We start from the raw sequence: 21,256 nt of genomic DNA, 5'->3' as shown, positions 1-21,256 counted from the left end.
ATCTGATGTGACAGAGCCGGCATTCCACTTATGGGGCAGAGGAGGGGAGAGAACGTGGATACTGAAATGGTAGTATTGACTTCTTTTTACACATATATTATTATGTATGATTCAGGAATCTCAGGGTGTAGCCTACTTGGGAGATTTCTTCTTTCTTGCTAAAATTTTCTTCTATTGAGGAGAGGACATGGAAATTTCAGTTTGATGCCTGCACAATTCCCCAAGCTCCCTTTTCTGGCCCAGGCCCTGTGCTAGGGCTATAGGCACAGAGGGGAACAAGGCAGGGCCCTGACTCTGGGCATGAACACACTGCATGGGGATGGACAAGAGAGTGGGGGCTGGGCCAACTGCCAGGTGATGGCCCACTATGCGCCTGCAAGGTCCTGCTCACCTGTGGGGCAGATCAAGAGGGCACTGATGGGTGTAGGTTCCCCAGGGCAGAATGAGGAAGGAGGCCTGATCATCATCTTAAAGGTATTTGAACGAGCAAAAGGGGGGACTAGTTGCTCATTTTTCCCCCTTCTTTGTTCATTTGGCAGCTATTTTACTGAGCATATACTATGCACCAGGCATCTGATGGGTACTGGAGACATGGGGACAAATAAGGCAGACCACTGGCCTTGAGAGGCTCGTGTTCACTAGAGTTCACCAGATGTCACCTGATTTCTTGAATTCACCTAGTTAGGGCCTGAGTAGAGATGGCTACATTGTTACAGGGATCAAGAAGACAGGTCACTTCAGAGATGGTGACTTGGCAGAGCAAATCAGGGGTTTCCTGAGAGGACAGCCATCTGCCCATACCCATCACTGACCGTTTCTTCCTTCTCCATGTATTCCTTGCTCAACTCCTAGGAGTACACTCTGGGCTGCCTCTTTTCTTCTCTTTTTTTAAATTTTTATTAAACATTTAATCATTTTTGAGAGTGAGAGAGACAGAGCGTGAGCGGGGGAAGGGCAGAGACAGTGGGAGGCACAGAACCAGAAGCAGGCTCCAGGCTTTGAGCTGTCAGCACAGAGCCTGATGCGGCGTTCGAACTCACGGACCACGAGATCATGACCTGAGCCAAAATCGGATGCTTAACTGACTGAGCCACACAGGCGCCCCTTGGCTGCCTCTTTTCAATGAACCCAGGCCTCTGACAGCTCCAGCTTATTGGCTCAAGCCTGGTCACCCAGAAGTGACCTGAACACCATCCAAGTGTCCCAAACTCTGGTGCTGAGCCTGCAGCAGTTGGTGGGAGCTCTGCAGCCTTGGGCTTGTCCCTGTCCTCCCCCAGTCAGGGCTTCCCTGGAGGCATCTGAATAGGGAAGCCTCACAGTGGATGAGCTCGCGGCACATAAAACACCACTGGGATAAGCCCCAGAGACATAATGTCGAGGGAACGAAGTAAGACACAAGTGTCTCTGCTATATGATTCAATGTTTTACAAAGGCCTGCAACAGACAAGGTTGATGGATGGTGACAGAAATCAGAAGAGTGGTTACCCTGGGTTGGGAGGTAGGAGGTCTGGAAGGAGCAAGAGGGGGCTTTCTGGGGTGATGACAGTGTTGCCAGACTTTATCTGTACAGGAGCTACATACTTGTACATATAGTAAAACCTAGGTTTGCGAGCATAATTCTTTCTGAAAACATGCTTGTAATCCAAAGCACTTGTATATCAAAGCAAATTTCCCCATAAGAAATAATGGAAACTCAGATGATTCGTTCCACACTCCAAAATATTCCTATAACGATGACTACGGTAATCTACTACAAGATAATAAAGAAAATACAAAATATAAGGAAAAATAAACAAATCAACCTGCCCTTACCTTTGAAAACCCTCGTGGCTGGTGTGACAGAGACAAGAGAGAGGAGGGTTATCGTGTAGGACGACTTTCACTATCGTTAACAGAACCACCACTATCTATTGGCTCAGTGGAATCTTTTCCTTTTCATGCCGCTTTAACAAGGAACCTATCCAATGACACTTGCTTTTGCCTCCTTTTGAGGATTTCATGGAAATGTGACATTGCATTGACAATCACCCACAATCCCACAGCGAGCACACACGTGCGAGAGAGAGGAAGAGAAGAGCCATCGGCTCACTTGTGATCATGTGACATTTGGCATCACGTACTACTTGTATTGCAAGACATCAGTCATTTATCAACTTAAGATTTATTAGAAATGTCTGCCTAACTTGTGGAACATTTGCAGAACAAGTTATTTGCAATCCAAGGTTTCACTGTATATGTGAACAACAATCCTTCTATGCCTGTAAAATTATTGAACTTCACTATATATAAATTATACCTCAATTATTAAAAAAAAACCCAAAACCTTTGGGACATTGGCAAAAAGGTCATTGTGAGTGTGCAAAGGTAAGTTCACTCAAGTACCAGAGAGTTCAGGGTGCTATTCTTTCCCACGCTCTGTGCTGGGCCTGGGTTGGAAGTGAAGAAGCACAGGGCTCATTCCTGCAGAGTTCAAGGTCTGGCCAAGGATGGCCATGTTCCCTGAACCAGGATAGGAGGCAGCCAGAGGACAGGAGACAGCTGGCCATGTCCTGAAGGGTGAGCAGCCACCGGCCTGAGGAGGAAGAGAGGCAGGGCTCTGCAGACAAGGAGGTGGTCTGCGAGAAGGGAGAGTGGAGGGGAATCTTTAGTAGTCTGCTGCACCAAGGCATGACCGAAAGCAAGGCTGGGAAGGAAGGCAGGGGCCAGAATGGGCTGTGAGGACCACGTTGCCCGAGAACACCTGTGAGCACTTGGGTCTGCTCCTACTATCTCACCTCATTATTTAGGCCCCAACTATCCAGGAATCTAGAGAATGACTTAACATAATCCAGTGTAGAGTCCTCAGTCTTGAGTACCAAGTAGATGAAGGAGGTCTGGGAAGGGCCTTCTCAGAGCACCCTGATCACGCCTGCCACCTTATTCAGCAGACCGCAGACAGGTCAGTGGGGCCGGGTCTGCAGCAAGGTGCGCCTCGGACCTGCTATCTGGCCTGCATGGGGAATGTCATCTAGCATCGGCAGAGAGAGTCTAAGTTGCTCGTTTAAGATCCAGGTTAATCCTTCCTCTGAAAGCACCACTGTCATGGCCAACAAAGAATTATTGCTTGTCTACATGTATTGTTTATTTCCTTCTTCAATAAAGCCTCACAGAACACAGATATTCCTTCATTTCCATTTCTATTAATTGCAGTGTCTTTGAGGTGAATAATAAGACCAGGCAATCAATAGTAATGATGGAACCACCGAGCACAAACAATATCTTCTCCAATGTCTCTCCCCCAGCATTTATCTGCTTTATTAAGTGGCAAAGTATATTATTAAAAAAAAAAAAGTACACCAGTAGGGGAAACAAATCTACAAATAATTATTTAAAAAATTAATCGTGGTATAATTCAATTATGCAGCATGCAAAGCAGGAAAGTTCTCTTAATTACAACAGAATTGAATAGAACATTCTTTCCCCTTAACCTTGTTATTTTTCAAGGTGAGCTATTATGAACTAAATTCTAGCATGAAGTTTTCAATAGTTTCTCTTTGCAGCAGTGTCTGCAGAACTATTCATAAGGAATCTGTCTTGGGCTCGATGCAATTGGAGATGGCTGGAGGAAAAATAGATAACTGGAGGCTACAGGGGTGAAAGGCAAGGAGCACAGGGCTTTGATGCAGGACATGGAGGAAACAAAGCCAGTGACCTTGGAGGAAGCAATGGAACTCCTCAAACTTGCAACTTACCTCGTCCTCCCTGCCTACCCGAGTTCCAGGAACAATGAAATGGTTTAATATACACAGAGATCTGAGACCCCAGGTACTCATAGCTGATCTTACCAGTGCTTCTACCCATATCCCCCCTGGCCCAGGTCTGAATTTACCTGCAGCTCCACGCACTGCTCTGTGTAAGGTGACAGCTTTTTACCTCAGGAGCCTGTACCTCCCTGCTTCTCTGGCCAAGAACTTTCTGCCACTGTCTTTTGCTCAGCTGCCTAGGAGAACAGCCCAGAAGTGCTGACCCCCCAGAGGCAGCACTCAACCAAAGAGGGACTTGTGTCAACAAATAACTCCAACTCCTCCATCCTTTGGCACATTCAACATGGTATCAGTGACCAACCATCCGAGGCTACAAGGGGCTGACTGGATTCTTCTGAGGCTAACGCCGGGTCAGTCTAGACTGACTGGGATGGTTGGCCACCCTAATGACATCTCAGGAGATCCCCAGTGGGATGGGGTCCAGATGTTCACAGCAGTAACTTGTGCATTCCTTTACTGTTTGTTGGGTTTTCTCCCTTCCCTGACTCAAGGTCTCCACTCTTGCACTTGAGCTTCCTGGGGCCACTCCCACATCCAAGTCCTTGTGTCCGGGGAAACCCAGCCTGAGAGAGCACTGGCTACATGGTAGTTCCTTCCCTAGCTTTTGCCTCCACTCCAGACCGTTTCTCACAATGGCCAAGAGTGTGGGCTGAGGTGGGCAGGGGCATGGTAATAAAACCACATGGGACAGACTGCCTGCTGGAAGTCAGGAGACTCTCGGGGACTCCACAGTGGGCAAGTTGAAGGAAACGTGCATACCCCGCGGCCTCAGTTCTGGGCAGTGTCAGCTGGTTCATTCTCCAGACACCAGAGCTAGTTTCCACCTTGTGTGACTGAACTTACATGAGTTCGCACCTTGGTGAGTTACAGGTCACACAAAGGATACTTCGTTTGCAGCAAATAAAGAGATCACAGGGAATAACTTCCAAAGCCATGACTCCCCTGGTAGGGGTGAGTGGGTTTCTTTTATTTAGTGTTAGGATTCATATTCGGTGGGGGTGCCTGGGTGGCTCAGCTGGTTAAATGTCCAACCCAGGTGTGATATCACCGTTTGTTTGTTGAGTTCGAGCCCCCCATCAGGCTTTGTGCTGACAGCCCAGAGCCTGCTTTGGATTCAAAGGGGAGCTTTGTCACCCTAGGTACAGGGGGACATAAGGTCATGCATGTGCCTTAAGGAAGCATGCCTATAAAACACTGTGTGTTATGTAAATAAGGTTTGTCCTCCTCCTTGAGTGTCTGTGTTAATATTCTTAGAATTTTTTTTAACATTTATTCATTTTTTGATAGAGACAGAGTGTGAGTGGGGGAGGGACGGAGTGCGAGGGAGACACAGAATCTGAAGCAGGCTCCAGGCTCTGAACTGACAGCATAGAGCCTGAGGCGGGGCTCGAACTCACGGACCGTGAGATCATGACCTGAGCTCAAGTCGGACGCTTAACCGACTGAGCCACCCAGGCCCCCCTGTGTTAATATTCTAACAAAGCAGAGGTAACTGCAGGGCAAGGGGGAAGGGGCTGTGGGCATGCTCCTAGAGCCGGTATAAACTGGATGGGGTTTCCAGTAAGGAATACAGAACTTCCCTCACTTTGGAAACAGCAGTGGGAATTTTTATCACTGATTTATTGTCTCTGTTATGGTATGGCTAATTCCAGGCCCGGTAGAGACTTAGATTTTGCATTCTCTTTGTCCCTTTTAAATCCTTTACTCCTGAGGTTTTTGTGTTTCTTTGTAGTTCTGACACCTCCTAGGCAATTCTGCGAGAGTTGTGCTTGGGCCAGTAGAACCCATAGGGCACAGATTGCAGAAGATAGCTGGGGCTTCAAATGACTTCTCTTGTGTCCAAAAGCTATGTCTCATCTTTCCTTTTTCTGGGGCCCCCTGACTCTTTCTGCTTACACTTCGTGCATTATCCACTGTTCCCACGCATGTGGAGCTACTTTGGGTGGGAGAGGAAAGGTGCATTCTTTGCTCCTGGGAGGAATATGGGAAGGCAGGTCTCCAGTCCATATCCAGGTTCTCTAGCCAACCCACATGAGAGCCCGGGCTACCAGACCTCCCTTGTCTCTGGTCTCTAGGCCCCCGGTGCCTCTGTATCTTTGTTCTTGGGCCCCTCTGCTTACAACCTCCTCAGCCTCTCCAAATCCTACCCAACCAAGTACGAGCTCATATCACCCAGGAAGCTCTCCTTGAATGGTCGCAGCACACACCAACCTCAATCTTTCCATGGCTTGTGTCCCACTTTGTATTAACTCACTGCGGCTCACGGTTCTGCTGCTTCCCCAGCCAGAGGTGAGTGTCAAAGGGATGGAATCTGAGCATAGTTGTGTGAACCACATGGGTCACACAGCGGGGCTCAGAACCTGCTTGTGAGGTGATGGGCCATCATGGACATGAGTCAGAGGCCCCTCAGATGGTGCTCCCGAGGAGCAGACCCTGAGATGCAGGTTCTTGTGTAAGTGATTCATTAAGAAATCCTCCCAGGGGAGATTGTAGGAGCTGGGAATGGCCAGACAGGGAAAGGTGGAAGTCGGGCAAGGATGAAATCTCAGGCAAAGCCCCACAGAGAGTGGCTTTACTCGGATCCCGCAGGTAAGACCTGGAGAATGACACACAGCTTAGAGTTGTCCTGACTTGAGGCAGGGGAGCTGGACTTACAAATTTTGTTAGACAGTCTTTGGTTCAAGGGTGTTGGGGCCGGGAGCATGGGTCCCCAGGCACTTCTGCAGGTGAAGCGCTTCCAGCAGCCCAAAGACAGTCGGCCATAGAAGAGACTCAGGTGCTGGCCATTGAGCCACAGCCAAGGGGGCCCCTGCTGTCCCCTCTGGCTACGTGGGCATAGCAAAGCCTCGTATGCTACAAAAGTCACTGCTATATAAAAGCAAGTATCTGACACTTCCTTAGTTCCCAGCTAAATTCTGGCCCACTTGGCCTAGCTCATCTTACGATCTGTGCCCACCCTTTGCCCTCTGACCCCTGATAGCTTTTCTTCACTTCTTAGGTCTGATGACACCAGTGTCCCACGCACCCAGACCTCTGGCTTGCCTCCTTGAAGATAAGCACACCCTCTCTCTGACTGTGCTACTTCTGGTAGCTCTGGGAATAACCCACCCTGCACTCTGGGAATTATCCTGGCTCATGACAGGTCTGCCCTGTCTCAACTCTCCCAACACCCTGGACATCAGGATTTTCAGAACCTGTGGATACGACTGTTGCTGCCTTAATGTCCTGCTGTTACTGTGTGAAGATGCCAGCTCACCGTTGACTGTTTTATAAGGTAAGTCCTAATAGAGCCAATTTATATAAATGACCACTATCAAAACTGGTTGAATGGACAGAGTTGGGGTAGCGTCAGTCAGACTTTGGGGAGCCTTCCTCACAAGCAGAAAGAGCTGCCCCTTAGTTGTCCTCAGTCGGAGCTCTTCTCAGGTGCTCTGGAGAAGCAGTGCCCAAGTCTCCTGTGCCCCTGACGTCCCTTATCTAGGCATCACAGCTTTGTGTTGACCTGCATGGCCTCTGCTTGGTGCACGCATGCTGCATGTTCTGACCCTCCACGATGGGCTTGTGTGTCAAGCTCAATGTCAACATGCACGTGCTTCCAAGAAAGATGTCTTCGAGGTGGGTTCCTCCTGGCTCTTACCCTGGCAACGGGCAGGGGTTACAAGGTAACCTTTGCTCACTTGAGGATGCCAATGACCTCATTTCTGTGGCACTGTAAATTAACCACCAAACATCCTCTGAGGGTTTGTGAGCTGCTTCAGTCCTGTCTCAGACACTCAAAGAGTCGCACATGGGGACAGGGAGACAGTGGGTGAGGAAACCCTTCCCGGTGATAGGAAATGATCAACTACAAAGCACTTTCCTACAATTAAGTATCAGGAGTAAACTTCTGGAAGCCTCTCCAGTGCTCCGTCACCCACACCACGAGTCAACAGAGAGGGACTTTGAGGGACTGATTTGCTGGGCCTTCTGAGGAGGCCCCTGGAGGGTGAGGAGAGGATCCAAAAGCAAAAGCATCCATTAGGGATGAATGTGATGACAGGCCCCAGGGCTCTGAAAGCAGCTCACAGACTCCTCATAACAGCTTGTATAGATATGTCTCCTGTGCACCTTAATATTACTATCCTTATGCATATGTGATATAGGAAAAAACTACGAATTTTGGAGTCATGCTAATGCCCAGGTCACATATACCCATGAGGGTTTAGTTTCCTCATCCATAACATTGTGGGGAGGATTAACTAAATTAACACAAGTAAAGTATCTTACAGGATCTTGGGTGATTGATATATTTAACAAAAATTTTTTTAATGTTTTATTTTTGAGACAGAGAGAGACCGAGCGTGAGCTGGGAAGGGACAGAGAGAGGGAGACACGGAATCCAAAGCAGACTCCAGGCTCTAAGCTGTCAGCACAGAGCCTGATGAGGGGCTAGAACTCACCATGAGAACCATGAGATCATGACCAGAGTCAAAGTCAGATGCTTAACCAACTGAGCCACCTAGGTGCCCCGGGTGAATGATATTTTTAAGAAAGAGAGGGAAATAAGTATATTTTCCAACCAGCAATAATTCAAAGATGGTGTGATTCCAAGGGCAACATCATTCTTGAGGAAGTTTGCCCTTAAATTAGTGTGAGATAATCCCCCCATCCTAGGTGCTCTTTGTCTATATCTGAATATATAACAAATGACAACGGAGTGAGAGAACCAAGGAGAACATAGGGGTGGGGGGTCTGAACCCCCAAAGAACCGGGTCAGTGTATAGAAGAGATATTTCCTCTGAGATTCAAAAGTGAACCAGACTGAAAAGGATATTGTTAACCTTCCTTAAACACTATATAATTTTCCCACCGAGTAATCAATACAATGAGACGTAAAATACAGAATATCAGGTTTTAAATAATCTAAATCTTTTTAACTATTATAATCTCATTGATTGGCTACTGTATGCCCCTTTCTATACAGGACATTCTTTTCACACTTACCTCATGAGCTATTTTGTTGCTGACCTTATTCATGTCCTACGCATAATGATTAAATTGTAATTCTGTGTCTCATATCAGAGGGGAAGAAACTGAGGCCAGCAACACTAAGTAACTTTACCAAGGTCACTCAGCTAGTCTTGGAAAATTTGGGATTGTGAACCTAGATGGTACTTGTTCAAAAGCTCTTGAGTTTTCTTTTCCCACATCACTCCATAGGCTTTTGTGAATTTATATGTGGGCAAAACACAAACAGAGAAGGTGGTCCTTTATCCGGCTTCTCCTTTGCCTCCTACCTCTATTCTAGAAGGGCAGAGAGTTAATGGCTTCACTTTGAAAAACAGCCCTGGCAGCTGCTTTAAACACAGCACTATTATCTTGACAAGCAAGAAATATTAAGGAAGGAGGTGGGAGAATGCAGAGTTGGTTTCTGTTTATACTTTTATTCTAGAAGCTAAGTGTTCGTTGGTTTAAGTAAACACATTTTGCCTCAGCTGGGAACCCACACACATTTGTGTATCTGCAATTCACAAGCCACACTTAGTGAATTTCAAAGGCTTTCCTTCTTTTGAAACTAATCAAGCCTGGTAAGCAGCTTCATGTGCTACTAAATACAGAGAACTTCCAATGAAATAAAGCAATTAGCCCGGAGTGGGGAGAGGCCAGCGGACAAAAGCACTCTGGATAACCTGCAGCTTGCCCTTTCCTGCCTGGACACTAGCTGCCACTGGGACTTGTGCCCTCTTGTGTACCTGGGGCCCTGATGAGCAGAGGTGACCTCTGAGAGATTCGCGGATAAATGATCTCAGAATGCAATGGTGCTCTAAATCCATTCGATTGGGGGCAATGATGCACCGAGCCATCAGCTGTTTGGTGAGCCAGTACAAAGTGATTATGCTGCTCCCTGGGAAGGAAATCACCCAGAGACGCTGGTAAAGAATTATCTGGCATGAGAATGTTAGGGAGTAATTCCTCGTAAATTATTACTTTGTTGCAAGACTATCCAATGGTGCTAGCTTGTCTCCAGGCTAGGATGAAAGGTCAGATGCAGACATCTTCCTGGGTCTGTTGGAGGGGAGTGATGATGGGAAGGAAGCCGCAAGCCAAGCCCTCCCTTGAGACTACTCTGGACCACAGGTTTCAGAATCTGCTATCGGAAGCCAGATGATAATGAATGTGCATTTCAACCACTCTGTGGACTGCAATGAAATCATTTGGAAATGGCTGAGTGTTTCTGTGGCACTGGCCATTTCCTGGACCAGGTTTTCCAATTGTAGATCCATAGACCCACAAGGTGGACAGGGCAGATCCCTGCATCACTGTCCTGTACACACACAACCTGGCCTCGACGTAGAGGATCATGCTCTTTCCTGGCCCAACACATGAATCCTTTGGGTGGGGCACACTGGGATTGCACTGAGTTGACAGCGGGTAGCACGTGTTCTTCCATTCCCGCAACCAGACAATAGGCACATCCCAAACAAGGACCTTGTCTCATTTGGTCACAAAGGTGGTTGACAGAGCAAGTAGATGACTGCCATCTGCTGCTTAGGCTCCTCCCTCCCGTGGACACCACCAAGCCGACCGGGGCAGAGCCTGGGTTGTGGAGCATCTGGGTGAGAGCCCAGCTCCAGCATGGACTCTTGACCTGAGTTTCCCTCTCCTCACGTGTGCGAGAGGTTCCAAGGATGGCAGGTGAACGAAGGAGGCAATGAACGAGTAGCACATAGTAGAGGCCACATAGTTAGTCCTCTCAGTGAATGAGAGCCATTAAGTCCTCACTAGGACATTTATGCAGTTCCAGTATTACTCTAATTTCCTTGGCATGTTCATCTGTGAAGGTGGGCTTAATATCAGGTCTTTCATATGTTGGTTCTGAGGCTTAAATGTGTTCCTGTCTGTAAAGATGGGGGCCCGGTAAGAAGCATTGGCTCAAGAAACCATCCTGCATTTCCTCTCCCTTGTTTTCTGCTTGTCTGTCTTCACCGCTTCAGACTTTACCAAATCTTCACAAAACCCCTCTGAGATATGTACAACTATTATGATCACCAAATGAGTAAACTGAGACTCAGAGAGGCTTGGTAACTTTCTCAGGATCACACAGCTAGTGATGGGCTAGGCTTTCAACCCAGGAGTAAGACCCCTTTCTTAATACTCGCCCAGATTCCCATGGGGCCAGAAGTACCCAGAAAATGCAGGTCAGGGGCTGCATTTCATGCTGTCCCGATTTCTGACAACACTCGCTTTGATTCTCCATTGGTTAAACACTGGGGCTATGCACACAGAGTTTAACTCAACAGTAGCAAGTTTTTCCTTCCGGAAGGGTCCAGTGTTTACCTCCATTTCTGTGCATGCGCTGCGGGCTTGGGCCACTCTGCCCCATATGAGTGTTGATCATTAGATTTCTGTTAATTAATACCAAGTTTAATCTTCTTTGATTATAAACATTGATTGTTGCTGATCTTTCAGCCATCCCTGCCAGCGGGTATGTATCTGAGTTCCAAAACACTCAGGCACCATCATGCCAGGAGAAAGGTGAAATGAAACATTATGCTGGGTTTATGGTCAATTTAATTAATGCAAATGTTCAGCTCGGTTCATTTGGCCCAATAATGCTTTCCAATAAAGCTATTGGGGACAAACACTTCTTGACTGTTTATTTTCTGTGTCCTCTTTAAGAAAATTCCTGTCTGCAAGAAACTGAGCAAGGTATGGCCTAAAGGACACCTCTAAGTTCTGAGTTGTGTCCAGTTCTAACTCCATGGAAAACCTACCTCTTGACTAAAATCCTGAAAACAAAGGTGAGGGGCTCTCAGCAGAGAGAGAGAGTAAGCCTGTGAATTGGCAGGGCTGATGGCAGAAGGTAGGTGTGAGTGTGAGAGAGACAGACAGAGGGGAAGGGGGAGAGAAAGGGAGAGAGAGGAGGGAGAGGGAAGCAAAAATAGAAGAGGTTGTGGAATGCAAGGTTTACCTGCTAGAAGATTTATTAAAGATTTCCCTGATTAATTTATCAATAGACAAATCTCTACTGAATAATAATATTTCATCTGTGTTGAGCCTTCCAGGGCCCAAAGCACCGCTATATACATTAGGTCATTTGTTTCTCATGACAAGTAAGGTAGGTGCATATTATGGTTTCCATCGTGCACATAGAGAAAATGAGACTTTGGGAGGTCAAGTGGGTCACGTAAGGTTACACAGCAACAGAGTCAAGATGTGGGCCGTATATGCTTCCAGCCGGCTGCCACCGGGGTGCCGTGTGCAGGTGTGTAGGCTGCACCTTGCAGAAGGGTGCCTAGGGGCTCCCATGGTTCACTGGCTAGGTCAACACCATGGCCGCATACTGAGACAGACAGAAGACTGGGACCCTTTTCTCTATCTGCACAGCGATGCCTCTGCTTGCCAAGCCACAGTGATGTCTGTGGGTAGTGTCTGTCCGGAAGAGTTGTCATTCTCTAAGGTGTCCCAAAGTGCCACGTGGTGGCTTGCAGCAGCCAGTGCTGCATGCCCACCTCCTCACACGTCAGATCGATCTCAGCACCCGTAACACTACTGACGGGTAAAGCGCCATCCTTCCCCCGAGGATGTTCCCGGGGTGCGCATCAGTATGTCCCCAGAGCCCAACACGGGGTTCGTAAACACGGGATAAAAGGTTGGTCAAAGGGCTGGGTAAGTGAATGCATGAACGCCATGCCCGGTGTGCTCCTTTCACTACAGGTTCCTGGCCCAGACCTCTGCTGGATGATCCTTCCCTCCTCTGAAGACTCAGGGCCCTCGGTCGCTCCCTTCTGGGTCTCAGGCCATGGTGTACTTCCTGCTCTTACTAGAAAGTCAACTGTGCGAGGGCAGCCACAGACTCAGGCCAAGGAGCCTTCTTGCCACCGTGCTCCAAGCCTGGCATTAAATGTTACTTCCCTCCCCTTTCCACTGCCTTCAATTCATTTCCCACTTTTTTTTTTTTTTTTAAATTTTTCTTTTAATATTTATTTATTATTTTTGAGACAGAGGGACACAGAGCGTGAGCAGGGGAGGGGCAGAGAGAGGGGGAGACACAGAATCCGAAGCAGGCTTCAGGCTCTGAGCTGTCAGTAGAGAGCCCAACGTGGGGCTCGAACTCACAAACCGCGAGATCATGACCTGAGCCGAAGTCGGTCGCTCAACCAACTGGGCCACGCAGGTGCCCCCAATTCATTTCCCACTTCTATGGGGTCTGTTTCTTAAGTACAAATAATATGCTTCTGTGACAGGAGCTAATGAATGTCGATATGGGTATAATTTCATTTCACAGAAATCAATCAGAGTCCAAGAACTGCTACACCTTCTAGGAATGCAGTCTTCTGGGGTGTTCTCCCGAGGTCTTTACCCACTGTTCTATCCCTATGCTGGGGCTTCTGAGCAGTACCAGAATTCCCATGCCTCCAAAGCTCAGGGCAAATGACACGTTGAGGTATGAAAAGGATGGCACAGCCCTTCCTCAGGCCAACCAAAATAAAAATCACTGGGGTTTTCCCTCGCACACTCAAAGGTTTGCCTGTCTGTTGACCTGAGGCGTGGCAAACCATGTGGCTTCTGCCTGAAGGAGGAAGCAGAGTGGTTCTAAGCACACTGCCCCTCGAGGATGTAGGTATGTCCCCATCTGGCACAGGTGTCCACCTGCCTTCAGCCTCCTTTGGTAACTGCTATCGTTTCACTCTCTCCATTTTGGTGAAGTTCAGCTCTATTCCCCGACCTTCATTGTTACCTCAATGCACATAGGCTTTCGTCTTGCTCTGCAACCCAGAAATGTGCAGCAGACGCAGGGATGGGAGGTGGTTAGGCCAGAGCAGAGGCTTTCTACAACCAAACAAAAACTTAGAAGAGCAACATGGAGCTGGATTTGCTCCAAAATCTCATTTATCTACATTTGCTCATTAGGCTACATTCTCCTCTACCTCCTTCTTAAGGAAGGATCTGAAGCTTCTAGATATTGGCAGGTGCTCAAACAAGTCTTGGTGGACTGACAGGAGGAACTAAGTGTTGTAACAGACAGGAAGATATACAATCTTCCCCAGCTACGCACTCAACTTGATGGCTTGGGAGGAATACGATCCATTCTTCATCCACCTCAGATTTCCAGGTATCACTGGCTTCCAAATCTTATAGCTCTGATCCCATGAATGAAAAACACAGGTCTCACTTGTCCTGATTCTTTCTACCTAAATTCACGGTAGACACTGCTAATTGATCATGACACTGTTTCCTATTGAGGCAATTTCAGCCTTGGAATTCTTTCCAACACAGTGTTCCAGACGATAACTAACAAGCAGAGTTGGCACATGAAATGCCAACAGTGCTCTTTCCATAGAGCTAAGGACAAGTCACTGGTTAACATCCACGGCCAGGTGGAACAACCAGTGGTGCTTATAAACTGGGTCTATTTAAACTTACAGTGAAGGATGATCACTTCTTCGACTCATCAACATCCTGTGTGGTGACCATTAGCTCAACACTAAACTGTCCAAGCTTTGAAACCTGGCATACACTAGATGGATGAAACCAAAACACAAGAGTGGAAATCCAGACACATTTTCACTTATTCCGCCTCTATTCAAGGCAGAACAACCTACTTAAAACAAATGATAAGTTTTAGCAACCAAAATGTAAAGAGGATAGCAACAGATACATCTTCCGATTGCTCTCTAGTAGCTGAGGACAGGAATTGTTCTTCAGGGATGCATACATGTGGGTGCAGCCAGGCATTTATCTCTTACACTTAAAGGAAACTTGGAAGATGCTCTCTTTGTTTCACAAGAACACCAAAACTACACTCTTATAATATGAGCTCAATACTTTTTCAAGTTTGCCGTTGTCTTTTTGGATCTCACTGTTGTGGGATTTCCAATGTTTTCTTTCTTCCCTTCCTTCCTTCCTCCCTCCCTCCCTTCCTTCCTTTTTTCTTTCACTCCTCCCTCTCCCTTCTTCCTTCTCCCCTCCCCTTCCCTTCTTCCTTCTCCCTCAACCCTCTTCCTGCCTATTTACACTTTGATTTCATTCACCTATAAGATTAAGAATTTAGGAGCATCTGCTCAGGGAACCACCCCTTCCCTGCATTCTCCCTGGTGATGAGGGAAAACAAAGGTTAATGGGGAGAAGAAGAGCAAGCCAACACTAAGAATGGGTTAAGTCACCCTCAATAATCCAGGCCCCTGGTTTCTGGCTTCCTGGCGTTAGGCTACTGACTCAGGAGCAGTACTCAGGAGCAGCACTAGAAGGTTTCTTAGGAGCACCCACGAATCACAGCTGCGTGACTCAAGGCAAGGCAGTGTTGATGTCTGCACCAGCTGTGTTCACCTAGTGAGGGGCCCAAGACCCCCACAGCCTAATGTTCCCAGTATGGTAATGCCTGGACTGAATGCATCACTACAGATCACAACTGGGAGACTTAGACTGGCACGGACGCCTCCACCTGCCTAGTTTCCCTGGGCCTCTCACCCTGAATATCCTTTTGATGTGTAACATTCTTGCTGACTTACAAACTTGCCTTTTCAGGAGCTCTGTGTGGGAGTGGGAGGAACAGGGAGAATCTCGCCCTTACCTCAGAAACCTCAAAGCACTGATGGTTTTATTTTTCTTCCAGATAAAGCCGGCTTTTATTTCATATCTGCAGCAGGAGAATCACTTTTAAAAGTCAATGCTGATGGAAAGTGCATTCCAACTGCACTTATTCACACTCAGCGGGGACAGGCTAGCTGGAATGATTGTGTTTTTTCGCCAGAATTTGTTTTCTTGAAGACAGGCCACAGGGGCCTTGGAAGGCCCATGCACAGCAGATCTCTGACCCCATGGAGTCTGCCTAGCCCCCAGTCTCTGAGCCCTCTCTGCTATGTTGACAAGTTGTTAGTTCACACCTTCCCATCCCTACCGGAGTCCAAGACTCCTAGGTGAGATTGGCCGAGGGCTGCTGCTCCTAGCTCCCTCAGCCCCTGTGAGCACTGCCTGCGGAGAGCAACTATAGCTCGAGACCGTGTTTGTTTGTACTCTTGTCCCCCAACCAGGAAGGGCAGGGCAGACCCATGGTTGAAGGGCTGGCTGTCTGTAGCTCCACTGTTTGGACCCCGTTCCTGGCTCTGCCGTGTTGTGAGTCAGCTCAGGCAAGTGATCTAGCCTCAGTTACCTCCTTTAAAAAGTGATAGCAGTAGTAGAACTTCCTCATGGAGTCATTGGGGAGATTACGTGGACTGTGATGTGGAATGCACTAAAACGATGACCAGCACATACCCAACACTCTGTGAATGTTGGGAGTGGGGAGGTAAGGAATCAAAGATGGTGAGCTCCTTGGTGGCACGGCCCCGTCCAAATCACTTCTGTAATCTCCACATCTAGTCTAACACAGAGAAAACTGTTGACAAATGTGTGTGGAAGCCGGCCTGTACTCTTAGATTCTCTCCCGCTGGCCTGGTTGTCGATGAATAGCCATCATTCAACGAGAACCACCACACCAGCTTCTCAGTTGCCCTAAAAACCACTGACCAGTCCTTTCGTCTCTTTCTGTCCCATTCTCCTGGGTCACTTGCCTAACAGGCTAGAGATGATCTCTTGCTACAGGTCAACATAAGGCAATGCAGGGAAATCATCCTCAAAGGGAATCATCATCAACCATAGTCAATTCGTGTTATGTGCAGTAGTTATGCTCTATAAAATCACTACAAACACTGGATTAGTGAATTCTGAATCATTGCCCCTAAGGGAAATACAGAGTCAGATTCCTGAAAGCCTCTGATCACATTTTCATCAACTGATGAATATATAACCTGGTTTTATGTGTGTTTCTGTTTAAAGACACCTTCTTTAATACATACTGTTGATTCATTAACACTGAACTCATGACCAATAGCACTATATTTCATGCCTGAACAAAGCTTATCGAACACAAATATTTTTTCCATAAGGTACATCAAAGCCTCTTGTGCTTAGATACACTAGACAGCATTGAACACTATGCTTGAAAGCAATTTTAAACAGCAAAATCACCAACAGAAAAACACTAAAATGAAAAAAAAAAAAAACAGGCACTAAATAGACTATGACAAGGACATTTGTTTACGGTACAAAAAGCTAAAACAAGAAGGCAGAATATGACCTTGTTCAGCCTTAGCTAAAAATGTAGACATTGGGCAACTTAAATTTTGCCACTTTGAATGTACTCAGAAATGACTGTGAAGGCACCATGAGTAATGATATTGGAATTGCAAATAATTTCTAGGAAGTAGGTAGATTTGCAAATACAGAATCGGTGAATAGTGAGGGTTGAGTGTATATGATCTTGAAATAAGAAAGCAACATATTTAGCATGGCATTTGTAATGAATGCCTGTAGAATTGTATCTGCAAATGTTCTCAGACTCAGAGTTCACCTTAAATTTCCTTTCCGGGATTGTTCTCCCCTCATGGAATTTTCAATGAGTAGTTAATATGAATGTTTTATTGTTCTAATAAGGAACAGAAACATAAGTAGCAGAGCAAGCTCTAAAGACATTCTGGTAGCTAAGATAAGCCATGAAAGATACATGGAAGCTAAGAAAAATTGCCAAAGGGACTGACCCAAATGTGAGTTAAAAGTATGGTTCACAAGCACCAAATTTGCAGACTTATCCATATATTACTGCAAGGACATGTCTATGTGTTACTTAGTGCCTCCTCTATATAAACAGTCATGATGTTATATGCATATCATGATTTTCATCAGTGAGAAAGCTGATATGGTGAATAGGTTTTGAAAATAAAGATAATTACACAGAAGACTCTTCTTCAGTACGCTTTGCCATCAGACAGCTTCTAGTAATCATCTGGCAAATGTCAGAATAATGGAAATTTCCAATGTATCGTTGAAATTCAAAGAGGTCTTGTACCTCATAGAAAACAGTTCAAAGATATTAAGATGGAAGTTTCAAAAAAAAAGACAGTAAAGGAAGGGCGGGGTGGGGAAGATGAATAAGGAGGAAGTAATGAAATTTAACTTGAAGTAGAAAATTCGGCCTCGCTTCAGGTTTGTAAAGAATACATATCAGAGCAGCAAATGCGGAACGACAAACCTTGCATCAGAAATACGACTTTCATTCCTGTGGTGGTGCATTTACAGCTTTTCCAAGAATTGGACTAAAGAGAGCCAGAAGAAGGAAAAAGGAAAAGACAAATGAATTGGAGATGACCTCATCCATTATCTATGTCCACATGAAGGAAATAATGCCTTCCCAAAGCTGGGCCATGGATTAGCTGTCAAATAAAACACCTATGGATAAGTACCTGACCTAAGCACAAAGCATTAAAGTAATTTCAGCTACATACATCTATGAGGAAGTCACTGCCCATGTGGAATTAGCAAATTAGTAGAGAGAAGTTTCCACACAGGGCCTTCTTTACTTAATCTCAAGGTATAGTTTAAATAATTTTACAAAAGGGAGCTAACACAATAAAGGAGGCTGAAAACCTATGAATAAAAATGTATACACAAGGAAATTAAAAATGCCATTAAGCATTGGAGAAAGTGCTTAATTAATAATTAAGGAGTAACAAATTAAAACAAAGATAATTATTTCTACCAACGTAGAAAAAATATATAATATTCAATACTGACAGAATTTGTCAAGGGGAGAGCACCTGAACACTGTTGGTGGGAAAGTAAAATGACGAATCTGAAAAGAATATATGTGAGGGGTCTTAAAGATATTTATATCCTTTGACTCAGCAAGAACCTCATCTTAAGAAAAGAATCTTAAAAGGAGACTAATATTTTGATACAAAAGTGATCACTATAATACTTTAAAAAACATTTCTGTTTATATCTGCAGAGGTTTGGAAACAACCTACATGCCAGCAGCAGAAGTGTTAATTAAATTATGACACATCTATATATCAGCAGTTTGCAGCCATTTAAAAATGCATTTTCAAGGGGCTCTTGGGTGGCTCAGTTGGTTGAGCATCTGACACTTGATTTTGGCTTGGGTCATGATCTCACGGTTCGTGGGATTAAGCCCCACTCTGGGTTCTACACGGGGCATAGAGCTTGCTTGGAATTTTCTCTCCTTTCTCTCTGCCCCTTCCCCCCCCCAACCCCCACATATTCTCTCTCTCTCTCTCTAAAAATAAATAAACTTAAAAAATGCATTTTCGAGATGTTTTCAGTGACATGGGAATAGTTAATGTTATATAGAAAAGCAATTTTGAATTTTTTAATGTTTATTTATTTTTGAGAGAGAGAGAGAGAGACAGGCAGAGCGTGAGTGGGAAGGGGCAGAAAGAGAGGGAGACACAGAATCTGAAGCAGGCTCCAGGCTCTGAGCTGTCAGCACAGAGCCCGATGTGGGGCTCGAACTCCCAGACCACGAGATCATGACCTGAGCCCAAGTCAGATGCCCAACTGACTGAGCCACCCAGGCATCCCTAGAAAAATAATTGTGTACACAGAATGTGACCTCATAACAGATACACACATGTGTGTGCACACCCATGCATGTGCACCCTTATATACACCGAACCGTGGAAAGAAAGAGGGTGGAATTGTGGGATACTGACAATGTTTGTCACTTTGTGCCAGTGAGGCTACCAGTGATTTTAAATTTCTTCTTAATAAACAACTGAGCAATGATGAATTTTGAATACAAGAAGATACTATCGTGACACATATGATCTATAGTAAGTTTTTTCCATCATTTCTCCAAGTACTGTGAGACCTTCCTCATTACCCAGGCAGACTGTGTTACTGTTGATTATTACTTGCCCACTGGATCATGGTTTTCTCCTTCTCACCTAAATGCTTCCCCTTATTAAATCATTTTAATGTCCTAAGTGATCCTCAGAGACTGTTCCACTTGTAGTGTGAACCAAAGGCTATTTATGGAGCATACACTTCATTACTGTATTAGTTTGAAGCATATTTGCTTTAAAAGTTTGAAACTGAGGGCACCTGGGTGGCTTGAGTCGGTTGAGAGTCCAGCCTCTCCTCCTCCTCCTTCTTCTTTTAACGTGCATTCATTTATTTTCGAGAGCGAGAGAGCACAAGCAGGGGAGGGGTAGAGACAGACACACACACATAGAATCCAAAGCAGGCTCCAGGCTCTGAGCTGTCAGCGCAAAGCCCGATGTGGGGCTCAAACTCACAAACTGTGAGATCATGACCTGAACTGAAGTCAGATGCTTAACTGATTGAGCCACCCAGGCGCCCCAAGGGTCCAGCTCTTGATTTCGGCTCAGGTCATGATCCCAGAGTCATGGGATTAAGCACCGTGTTGGGCTCTGTATGGAGCTCATGGTTAGTGCTTTACAAATGTCATGCAATGGTTCTGATGATATTTTAGTTAATGATATCTATCTGGTTGTCTTTCTGTTGAACACAAGCAAAAAGAAGTCTCAAACGATCAGAATTTTTAACCTGGGGACAACCAAGCTCAAAAGGGGGGTACCGTAAAGCCTAGAGAACCATTTCTTCCCTACAATGTCAGATCCAGCAATATTCTTCTAGGATATAAAGCAGGGATGACAGAGAAGGGAAATACCAACCTGAAACTCACTCTGAAAGATATCAAGGCAAATGACCACTTTTGTGCCCCTTCTCTGGGCCAGGGATAGTGATGACACTTTCTAATTTCATCTCATTCAATCTGCACAAGTCACTCAGTAAGGTTGATACGATGATACCCTTTTTCAAGAGCTCAGAGAGGTGAATTACCAGGCTTCGATTCATATGTTGAAACAGGTTGCAACTAATCAAATATGCATTTTCCTCTAGGAATTAGTTTGATCATGAAAATTAACAACACGGCATTTCTTATGGTTACTTTTGGAGCAGCACGGCTCAAAATGAAGTTTAAGGTCTACCTTCATCAAAAGGGGGTAGACAGCTGCATTTTGAAAGGAGAGGTCCCAGTGTCCAGGAGAGGACTGGGATAAAGGATGGGTGAGGGAGCTCTTATGGGTATTTTTGAGGAAAGGTCTCTCTTGTCTTCAGCCATCATACCTAGGACTAACTTTGACCTAGGAATAGCTTTTCATCTCACACTATCCATGACCCTCATATCTGCAAAATGTGGGGACGGGTTGGCAGAAATATGACTTGCATACATAGAAATCAGTTCTCCAAATTCAGGGTTTAAGGATTTTAAATGTTTCCAAATGTCCAAATGTTCTGGATTATGTAGAAGGAGTCAGTAATTTCTGTTCCTAAAGCTGTGCTTGAATTGAAAGATCAGGAATCGGAACCCTGGTTATGTGTCCAGTTTCTCAGAATCAACAGGCATGTGGTTGGTGAGCAGTGAACACTTCTTGGCCTCAGTTTTCACATTATAAACTAGGGATGGTAGTTTCTGCTCTGCACCATTCCTAAGGAGAACAGGAGGACTACACAGTATATATCTAAACGCCCTTCATAAACCTCAAATCATTAAAAATTCTCCAAGTTCTTAAGCTATTTTAAAATATAGCCTTTGCAATTCTATGAGT

General features: G+C 45.7%; 1 protein-coding gene and 1 long non-coding RNA gene across 2 annotated transcripts in view; one reads left to right on the top strand and one right to left on the bottom strand.

Moving 5' to 3' along the window:
- Window positions 1-21,256, bottom strand: part of CLSTN2 (calsyntenin 2) — a 611,966-nt gene that overhangs the window by 270,990 nt on the left and 319,720 nt on the right. The window lies entirely within an intron of this gene.
- LOC115523764 lies at window positions 1,740-20,313 on the top strand. Its single transcript, XR_003971841.1, has 3 exons — window positions 1,740-1,887; window positions 19,512-19,514; window positions 20,303-20,313. It is a non-coding gene; the product is annotated as an uncharacterized LOC115523764 (long non-coding RNA).

This window comes from Lynx canadensis, chromosome C2 (genome assembly GCF_007474595.2).
Source record: "Lynx canadensis isolate LIC74 chromosome C2, mLynCan4.pri.v2, whole genome shotgun sequence".
Lineage (NCBI taxonomy): Eukaryota > Metazoa > Chordata > Mammalia > Carnivora > Felidae > Lynx > Lynx canadensis.
The sequence above is the reverse complement of the archived record's forward strand: the minus strand, read 5'-3'. Positions and strand labels throughout refer to the sequence as shown.